At 35.3% G+C, this 10,908-nt stretch overlaps 1 long non-coding RNA gene across 1 annotated transcript; it reads left to right on the top strand.

Annotated features, from left to right (window-relative positions):
- LOC110934382 lies at window positions 1-9,480 on the top strand. Its single transcript, XR_002588284.1, has 2 exons — window positions 1-175; window positions 8,906-9,480. It is a non-coding gene; the product is annotated as an uncharacterized LOC110934382 (long non-coding RNA).
- Window positions 9,481-10,908: the final 1,428 nt, after the last annotated feature.

Here is a 10,908-nt window from a genome sequence, read left to right as displayed (position 1 = left end):
TCTTGTTGTCTTCTTCTTCGTCTAGCCGTCACCGAAACCAAACCCAATTTCAAAATAAACAACCGTCCGTCTTCTTCTCCGTTACTCAATGGCAGAATGATGATGACGATCTTGATGTATAGACGCCGAAGATGATAGATGTCGGAGATGATAGACGCGTTGTGTTGACGGAGAGGTGATGTCAGACCCCAACCGATGGCGGAAACATCGGGATGAGACGAAGTGTGTAGATTGCTCAAAACGTCATAACACTATGTGACAATAATTAATTTAAATTCAAATTTCATTTCAAAACTAAAAGTCATACATGATTCAAAAGGAAATAACAACATTGTTTCAACAAGTAACATAACAAACAAAAGATAGAATATTCTAGGCGTGTATCTAGTCCACCCTAAACTTGTTTCATGAATCGTCCATACTTCAATAATCAACCTGCAACATGTATTAAAATAGAGTTTCAATGCCAAAAGCAAAGAGCGAGTATACAAGTTTGTTTACATAGCATAATAGAATAAAAACTCATATCCAACATGAACATAACAAAATAGTTTCAACGTGCTAGTTTACGTAGTCCAAGTGATAGCCCAAGTTTCCCAATGCGTTAAAGTACCTAACCCAAAGTTTAACGGGAGGTTGATATGTCTCCTCCTAACAATACCCCAAAGACTAACGGGGAGGTGCATTACTCCTATAGCGCTACTATTGTTAAGGCGGAACTACACACAAGAATTAAACGTTCACATAGCACAAAATAGTCTCAAGATTCACAAGTTTCATGTTTCATGTTTGAGGGGATAGAGTAAGTTTCAAATAAGTTTCAAGTGTCATGTGCGTTTAATATAGAATACATGTTGCACCCTAAGTGTTTAAAAGTAAAATGGGTTCGAGTATACTCACGGTTTACAAGTGGTGACTTGAAGTTCCGAGAGCAAGTTTGTAGATGAATTAGTTCGGAGCACCTTGTCCTTCTACACAAGGAAACGTAGGTGTGTGAGTTTGGCGTATAACGGAAGATTATAGATTCGGAGTTTTTAAAATATATAGAAAGTAACATAGGTGAAAATAATCATCTTGTACACATAACTCTTGTTCTTGACACTATTGAAACTCAAAAGAGTTGGTATGATTTCATGGATTCTAAGATCCATTAGAGTCGTAACAAGGGCATGGTCATAGATGATGTAACGTCCACTTAACAAATAACTATTAAGTCATCATCAAGTCTTGGTTACTTAGATGTATACATATAGAATAACTTAGATATTATATAGTTTACAAGTCTTATGATTCAAGCATGAGGTAGGAGATTAATGTCTCCATTTAGGTACCTCTTTGTGTCATAGAATACATACATGAGGTAGGAAGAACAAGCTTCCATTTAGGCACCTCTATTGTTCACCACTACACTTGTTGTTATAAACAACAAGGAGGGTCATGAACGTACAAGTATCAAGGTATTAACAACAACTAATCTATATCAAAACATCAAGTAATGAGTGGATTCTTATGAAGGATAGCCCAAGCTAATCCAACCATCTCACATTCAACAAGTTTCACACTTGTACACTACTTGTGGGTAAAACCCTAATTAAAAACAGAAAGTTTATGAGGTTTTAACCTCTGATTTAGATGTCTCAACCATGTTTTTAAGCCTAACCAGCCATAAGAAAGGTTGTAAGCATTAGGACATTGGTTTGAGATGTGTTTCACACAAGTTGGATGAAGTTTGCATAAGTTTGAAACAAAACAGAAAGTTTTTGGTCAATTTCGGAGCAATTCCAGGTCTGATTTCTCCAAGGAGAAGTCAAGGAATCAAACTACATGATTAACCAAGCAATTAGGAAAAAGAATCAAGCAATTTCGTTAAGAAATGAGCAAGTTATACCACTTTTAGTGTAGGTGTATCAAGCTGCCCGAAAATGCAGCTTTGAGCTTGAATTTGAGAGTGTTTTGGAGAGATTAGAGAGTGTTTGTAAAGTGTTTAGGACTTGGATTAGTGTGGTATTTATAGGAGAAGGTTTAGGTTAGGTTGTGGTTGAGTAATTAATGTTAAAACATGATTTAAAACTCAAAAACTCACCAAAAACCCGCCCAAAACGAGTCTGTCCGCGCTGGGCTGTGAATCAGGTCATTTTAACGAGTTGATATATATTTTACTGGGCTGATATTGTTCAATGAGGAGTCCCAGCTCAGCTGGTTAATGCGCGTGTTTGAGGGTACAGACCCGGGTTCGAGTCCTGGGGTCTGCATCTATTTTTTTTGAATTAATTTCTTTTAGTTTCCCACATGAAACTTTCAGGAAATACATAAACAACCCCTGTAGTTTAAAGTTTCGGTTAATTACTCAAAAAAATCCCTAGACTTTAATTAAAACTAATGTTGGGTTATTTTGTTTAGTAAGAAAACTAACTTTATGAAACAAACTAACTAGGTTAGTTTACTAACTTTAAAATCTAACGAGTCTAACTAGATTATTATAAAAATAAACCTTTTTTTTTAAATTGTAAAATTAATTAATTTAATTAACTAAACAATTTATAAATAACCATATTTATAAGGATAAAAGATTTTTAACGATTAACTTCATGAAACTTTCGAGTTTCATTATTTTACGAGTTTCAACTTGTTTAACGAGCATTGAGCGTAATAACGAATCGGGAGTCTATGATAATATATCGTTCAAACGTGAACATTGCACATAAGTCTAACACAAACATGAATAAAATAGCTTCGTTTTCATAATAGTCTCGAATTACTAATGAAACGAAAGTAGATTACAAAGAGAGTACAAGTGTCTAAATATGGAAAGTACAACATGACTTGCTAAAACAAGAAGGGTTCGAAAATGCGGAGCGTTACAGTCTCCCCTCCTTTAGGAAATTTCGTCCCGAAATTTAGGAATACGTAGGGAAAAGATGAGGTCTCGTCAGGGATAATCGGATATAATGCGTTTGTGAGTTGTCTAAGGTTATAACAGGTCTAAATGATTTGTAAAACACTGAATTTCTCATAGCACGTTTTATGAAATTTTGGTAACATGGTGAAAACACTTATATATAGGAAGTACCAGCGGCGTATCCACCATGTTTTGATCACGTTGCATATGTTTCATATTTCGTGCAATGTTACGTTCTGTGCCTTACCAAACACAGTAGTACGCTCCATGGTTCTCATACGACCATTACTATAACCCCGTGTGCACCCGCGATTATACCAATCGTCGCATGATCCGCATATCTTGTACTAGTTGCGTATGAATCAAGGTATGCATAATTTTGAAAATAAGATTGCGAGTGTATAGAAATGTAGCATATAAGTACGTTTGTGTTCCAAATAGTATAACAAAGTAAGCGAATCCCTAGGGTTTCGCTCGCGTATAGGTGCGAAAGTATAAATTTTGTGTAAAAGCATGAGCATAGTATAAGTTTAAATACGAACACGCACGAGAGCATAAACACAAAACGCATGCCAGGAGTATGAGTACAAGTATAAGCATAGCGTGTATGAAAAATGAGTATAAATGTGAGTACAAATTTGAGCATAAACGAATGAATGTGAACATAAACGTAAATCGTATAAATGAGAGTATATATATAAGTACGCGTCTAACATAAATCGTATAAATGCGAGTATAACTATGAATTTAAGTATAAACATAATTGTATTGGTATGAGGAAAATATATGGATGTGAATATAAGTTTAAGCATAGTTGTATAGGTACAAGTACAAGTAGGATATATGAGTATAAACACGAATACGAATATTAGCGTAAACGTAATTGTGAGTGTAAGTATAATTGTATTATTATGAATATAAACTTGGACATAAGTATGGCGTAAATGTATAATTTGTGAACATGAGTATAATATAAAGTGTATGAATATGTATATGATTATGAAAATAAACATAAATGTGTAAGCGTAAGATGTATAAATACGAATATGGATATGAGTGTAATAAGTAAAAATTTTGTATGTGGTATTAATCGTAATATACGAAATTAAGCATCTAAAAGGCCGAGAAGTTTTGTGGGGTATATGCGGATTTGTCGTGAGATATAAACTAAAACACGTAAGATAGTATGCATGTATAGTTGTTTGAGCAAAGCGTGAAGTTTAATTAAAATCAAAATAGATTAAGTTGACATGAAATATAGAATCTAGTTCACAAATGTAAAGAGAGTATAAAATATATATTGGTTATGTGTGTTATACTTTGTGAAAGAAAGGAAATGCTACTCTTGTTTTAAAAAGGATTTACATTCATTGAAGATGGTTGGTTCTTATGAAGTTTCCTTGCCTATACATTTTAAATTAAATTGACGTTTTGAATAATGGTTGAAAAGGTTCTAGAAGTAAATAAGTTTGCATCGTTTTAAATAATCTTGCATTAAAGAAAAAAAATTCGAAGTTTAGAGATTTTTGCGACAACGTTGATTCTTAAGAAAAAGGATTTTGGTATACGATCTTAGTGATTATTGAAAAAGCGTCTTTAATAAAACATTTTACTGATTTTGAAAGAAATTTTAGTAAATGATTGAATAACATTGGTAGTGTTTTGTAGGTGTGCGTGAAAAGTTGGTTTGATTCCCAATTGAAAATAGAAAATCTCTAGTTTAAGGACATAAGATGAGTCTTTTTCAATAGTTACGTTGAATACAAAATTTCGTTGGCAAAGGATTTATTAAACCAACTAGGTTGATAAGTAGCATTTCGTAAATTTTGAAAATCAAGGAATAAGCGTTTATGGTAAAGGTTAAGAATTTTGCGTGTGTGAGCTATATAAAAATAGATTGTAGAGTAAGGAATTCGTTCATATAAACAATGCATGTTGAAATAAATAGAGATTTGGCTAATGATAAATGATTTAGATATAAACGTGATCATGTTTACGTAATATTGTCTATTAAGGAAAATAGTGGTAACGATCACCTAGGTAAGGGAATCACCCCTAGTTCGTTGGCGAGGTCGTTGTAAGATGAGAAAAGAAACGGAGTTAGTCGTCAAGGTAAGGAAATCACTCTCATCTTGATGATATGTCTCCATTTATTGTTACAAGGGGTATAAATAAAATTATGTGAAATCATGTATATGAATAATGTATAAATGTATGATAAAGTATTTGTACGATATATGCGTAAAAGTGAAATTTTAAAAAAATAATTTGAATTCGAAAAGATGGAATAGGTGAGACTTGGTCATAATGTTTGTTTAAGAAAATGAAATTGATCATATAGCATAAGGTGTCACATAGCATAAAGGGTTCACTTGATTCACATGGCATAAAATGTCATATAGCATAAAAGGTTCAACTCGAGATGTATAACATAAAAAATTAAGACGTCTCACATAGTATAATCATGGGTTTCACATAGCATAACATGAATAAGGAAAGCATTGTAAATTTAGTTTGTTCGAGAAGAATTATTATTGTTCGTGATTGCGATAGCGTGCGAAATGTTTAAAACGACATTTTGAAATGAACGAACGTTCAAGTATAAAAATCACATATAAATTGAGATACATAAAAGAGAGGCTCAATAAAACATTGGAGTGTTTCGGGTAGAGAAACGTCGACTATTCCAAAGTGGGTCGAAAGTTCTTTCGAATTAGAGATATTGTGCTTTGGCCTATAAGTAAGATACTCTCGTCGAGAAGCGATTAACGGTATCTTACCCTTCCGGTTACTACACATCTCTAAATGATTGAAACATTCGGGACTTTGGCGAGAATAAAAATCAAGGAATGGGACTTAATCGACAAGATGCGGGTTTCACCCCTAACTTGACGATTTCGTACCCTAAATGTGGTTGGTACTCGTCGGCCAAAATAAATTTTGACACTTTGACGAGGGTCCACTAGAGTTGAAATGGAAATTACCATTAAGTTGTGGATGTCACTCCTAGCTTAATGGTGAAATTTCGTGCAAAAATAGATTAAAGGTAGAATGAGAGTCGTTTACCAAATTGTGGGTTTCACGCCTATTTTGATAAATTCTTCTCGTTGGTGTTACAAGAGTATAAAAATAGCATAAGTGTATTCGTGTTAGCCTTAGGAAAGGCACATAAATTTAATCAAAAGTATAGCTAGGGAGCATGCATGGTAGAGTACAAAGTTTTAAACAACAAATAAGAGACAAAATTCCTAGAACTATAGATTAGGGCAAAAGCATGGCAATTTTCCTAATTCCCTATAGTTATGGCTCTGATACCAATCTGTCAGACCCCAACCGATGGCGGAAACATCGGGATGAGACGAAGTGTGTAGATTGCTCAAAACGTCATAACACTATGTGACAATAATTAATTTAAATTCAAATTTCATTTCAAAACTAAAAGTCATACATGATTCAAAAGGAAATAACAACATTGTTTCAACAAGTAACATAACAAACAAAAGATAGAATATTCTAGGCGTGTATCTAGTCCACCCTAAACTTGTTTCATGAATCGTCCATACTTCAATAATCAACCTGCAACATGTATTAAAATAGAGTTTCAATGCCAAAAGCAAAGAGCGAGTATACAAGTTTGTTTACATAGCATAATAGAATAAAAACTCATATCCAACATGAACATAACAAAATAGTTTCAACGTGCTAGTTTACGTAGTCCAAGTGATAGCCCAAGTTTCCCAATGCGTTAAAGTACCTAACCCAAAGTTTAACGGGAGGTTGATATGTCTCCTCCTAACAATACCCCAAAGACTAACGGGGAGGTGCATTACTCCTATAGCGCTACTATTGTTAAGGCGGAACTACACACAAGAATTAAACGTTCACATAGCACAAAATAGTCTCAAGATTCACAAGTTTCATGTTTCATGTTTGAGGGGATAGAGTAAGTTTCAAATAAGTTTCAAGTGTCATGTGCGTTTAATATAGAATACATGTTGCACCCTAAGTGTTTAAAAGTAAAATGGGTTCGAGTATACTCACGGTTTACAAGTGGTGACTTGAAGTTCCGAGAGCAAGTTTGTAGATGAATTAGTTCGGAGCACCTTGTCCTTCTACACAAGGAAACGTAGGTGTGTGAGTTTGGCGTATAACGGAAGATTATAGATTCGGAGTTTTTAAAATATATAGAAAGTAACATAGGTGAAAATAATCATCTTGTACACATAACTCTTGTTCTTGACACTATTGAAACTCAAAAGAGTTGGTATGATTTCATGGATTCTAAGATCCATTAGAGTCATAACAAGGGCATGGTCATAGATGATGTAACGTCCACTTAACAAATAACTATTAAGTCATCATCAAGTCTTGGTTACTTAGATGTATACATATAGAATAACTTAGATATTATATAGTTTACAAGTCTTATGATTCAAGCATGAGGTAGGAGATTAATGTCTCCATTTAGGTACCTCTTTGTGTCATAGAATACATACATGAGGTAGGAAGAACAAGCTTCCATTTAGGCACCTCTATTGTTCACCACTACACTTGTTGTTATAAACAACAAGGAGGGTCATGAACGTACAAGTATCAAGGTATTAACAACAACTAATCTATATCAAAATATCAAGTAATGAGTGGATTCTTATGAAGGATAGCCCAAGCTAATCCAACCATCTCACATTCAACAAGTTTCACACTTGTACACTACTTGTGGGTAAAACCCTAATTAAAAACAGAAAGTTTATGAGGTTTTAACCTCTGATTTAGATGTCTCAACCATGTTTTTAAGCCTAACCAGCCATAAGAAAGGTTGTAAGCATTAGGACATTGGTTTGAGATGTGTTTCACACAAGTTGGATGAAGTTTGCATAAGTTTGAAACAAAACAGAAAGTTTTTGGTCAATTTCGGAGCAATTCCAGGTCTGATTTCTCCAAGGAGAAGTCAAGGAATCAAACTACATGATTAACCAAGCAATTAGGAAAAAGAATCAAGCAATTTCGTTAAGAAATGAGCAAGTTATACCACTTTTAGTGTAGGTGTATCAAGCTGCCCGAAAATGCAGCTTTGAGCTTGAATTTGAGAGTGTTTTGGAGAGATTAGAGAGTGTTTGTAAAGTGTTTAGGACTTGGATTAGTGTGGTATTTATAGGAGAAGGTTTAGGTTAGGTTGTGGTTGAGTAATTAATGTTAAAACATGATTTAAAACTCAAAAACTCACCAAAAACCCGCCCAAAACGAGTCTGTCCGCGCTGGGCTGTGAATCAGGTCATTTTAACGAGTTGATATATATTTTACTGGGCTGATATTGTTCAATGAGGAGTCCCAGCTCAGCTGGTTAATGCGCGTGTTTGAGGGTACAGACCCGGGTTCGAGTCCTGGGGTCTGCATCTATTTTTTTTTGAATTAATTTCTTTTAGTTTCCCACATGAAACTTTCAGGAAATACATAAACAACCCCTGTAGTTTAAAGTTTCGGTTAATTACTCAAAAAAATCCCTAGACTTTAATTAAAACTAATTTTGGTTTATTTTGTTTAGCAAGAAAACTAACTTTATGAAACAAACTAACTAGGTTAGTTTACTAACTTTAAAATCTAACGAGTCTAACTAGATTATTATAAAAATAAACCTTTTTTTTTAAATTGTAAAATTAATTAATTTAATTAACTAAACAATTTATAAATAACCATATTTATAAGGATAAAAGATTTTTAACGATTAACTTCATGAAACTTTCGAGTTTCATTATTTTACGAGTTTCAACTTGTTTAACGAGCATTGAGCGTAATAACGAATCGGGAGTCTATGATAATATATCGTTCAAACGTGAACATTGCACATAAGTCTAACACAAACATGAATAAAATAGCTTCGTTTTCATAATAGTCTCGAATTACTAATGAAACGAAAGTAGATTACAAAGAGAGTACAAGTGTCTAAATATGGAAAGTACAACATGACTTGCTAAAACAAGAAGGGTTCGAAAATGCGGAGCGTTACAGGTGATGAAGGTTTAAGAGGTGATAACGAACGACGACGGTGATGATCGGAGAACTCAAACTGTGAGTTGCAGGTTTAATGGTGGTGGTCGCTGGAAGTGATAAACGATGATGATGAAGATCGCTGCTGTTATGAAGACTAAAATGAAAGTGACGGTGATTGGAGCGTGACGATGATCAACTGATGATTGAATGACGATGAGGACAGACGTTGATCGGAAAACAAGCAACTCGAGACCGATAACTTTACTCGGAACCTTTATGATTCGAGATAGTGGAGATGGTTGCGACTCGGACTCGGAACCGTGATGACTCAAGACCTCCGGTCGCACAAGTTCACCTCGATCGCACAAGATCACTTCGATCGCACAAGTGTTATGATCGCACAAGATTACGATCGCACAAGATTGATTCTGGATCGCACAAGATGCCTTCAGGTCGCACAAGATCACCTGATCGCACAAGATTGCTTCTTGGTCGCACAAGGATAACCTGCTTCTTTTTCTTTTGAGTCCAGCTGTCTACAATCAATGACAGCCAATCACGAAAATCAAGCAATTTCCAACTCTTTTGACCAAGGAAACAATTTCGAAACTTTTATTCCTAAATCAATCCCTTTAATACTTTCCAACAATATATTCTAAAATTTCGAAAACAGCAAACCACAACCACCAAATCAGATCAAACCAATGAAATTCGAACTGTTCTTCCTTGTTCTTCGTAAAATTTCAGAATTTTAACCCGAAAATATTTAAACAAACCAACTGCCTTGATTCCTTCGATTAGTCTTGAACCACGCACAAGAGCAAACGCTCTGATGCCAATTGTAGGTTCCGAAAATATTTAAACAAACCAACTGCCTTGATTCCTTCAATACCAGGGCCATCTCAGCGGTTGTGGGAGACGGCCAGAATACACAATTTTGGTTAGATTATTGGGTTGAACCAGGTCCACTATATTTACAGTTTCCAGATCTATTCAAAGAAGAGTTGCATAAGGAATGCTTGGTGGCAGATCGGTGGTGTGTAACGGGTTCTGGGCCTGCCCCGAATTGGGCCTGGACAAATACAGCCCTTAGTCAAGTGGCTGCAGCCCAGTTATCACAATTGTTGGTCACTCTGAATAACATAACATTATCAACGGTACCCGATGGCTGGAGATGGAAGCTTGAATCGAACGGGTCCTTCAGCGTCGCTAGTATTAAGAGAGAATTAAGTTCAGCTGGCCGCATCAGACCTGATCATGTCTTTGAATGGAATAGTTGGGTTCCGAAGAAGGCTGGTATAGTGGCCTGGAGAGCAAATATGGAGAGACTTCAGACAAGGTGCGCGCTGGCAAGACGTAATGTGCCGATTCAAAACAGAATGTGTGTCCTCTGTGGTGATTATGAAGAAACCTGTGATCATCTATTCGTGTCGTGTCATTTCTCGCAAATGGTCTGGCTGAACATAGCCAATTGGTGCAGGATCCAGCCGGTGATAGCATTTGGCATTAATGATCTATTATCACTTCACACTTCTATCTCGGGACCAAAGAGAAGAAAGGTTATCCACGCAGTAGTTCTGGTGGTGTTTTGGTGTTTATGGAAGACAAGAAATGATGTGGTTTTCAGAAATGTGGTTCCTAATTTTACAAGAACGTTGGACGAGATAAAGTCAATGGCGTTTTTATGGATAAAGAATCGATCAAAAGTAAGCTCGTTATCTTGGGAGGATTGGAGTCGGTTTAATCTAGTGAGTATGTAATATTATTGTTGTTTTGTCATTTTGGTGTAATCGTTGTACATTTGGTGTGTAGCATCTTGCTACTTTGAATAAAAATTTCTGTCGGCCGTTCAAAAAAAAAGGTCCCTATAATCCCGTATGGATCGTAACAAGACTGTTAATCTACCAAGGGTGCGGAATCCCCTTGATAAACCTTCGAACCAGAAACAAGGTTATTAGACGAAGAACACGAACACAATTCAATCAATCTGGTCTTCTATTGATTATCCAACACAAATGTTT

This window comes from Helianthus annuus, chromosome 4, assembly GCF_002127325.2.
Source record: "Helianthus annuus cultivar XRQ/B chromosome 4, HanXRQr2.0-SUNRISE, whole genome shotgun sequence".
Lineage (NCBI taxonomy): Eukaryota > Viridiplantae > Streptophyta > Magnoliopsida > Asterales > Asteraceae > Helianthus > Helianthus annuus.
Note: the sequence above shows the minus strand (reverse complement) of the source record. Positions and strands in the feature narration are given on the sequence as shown.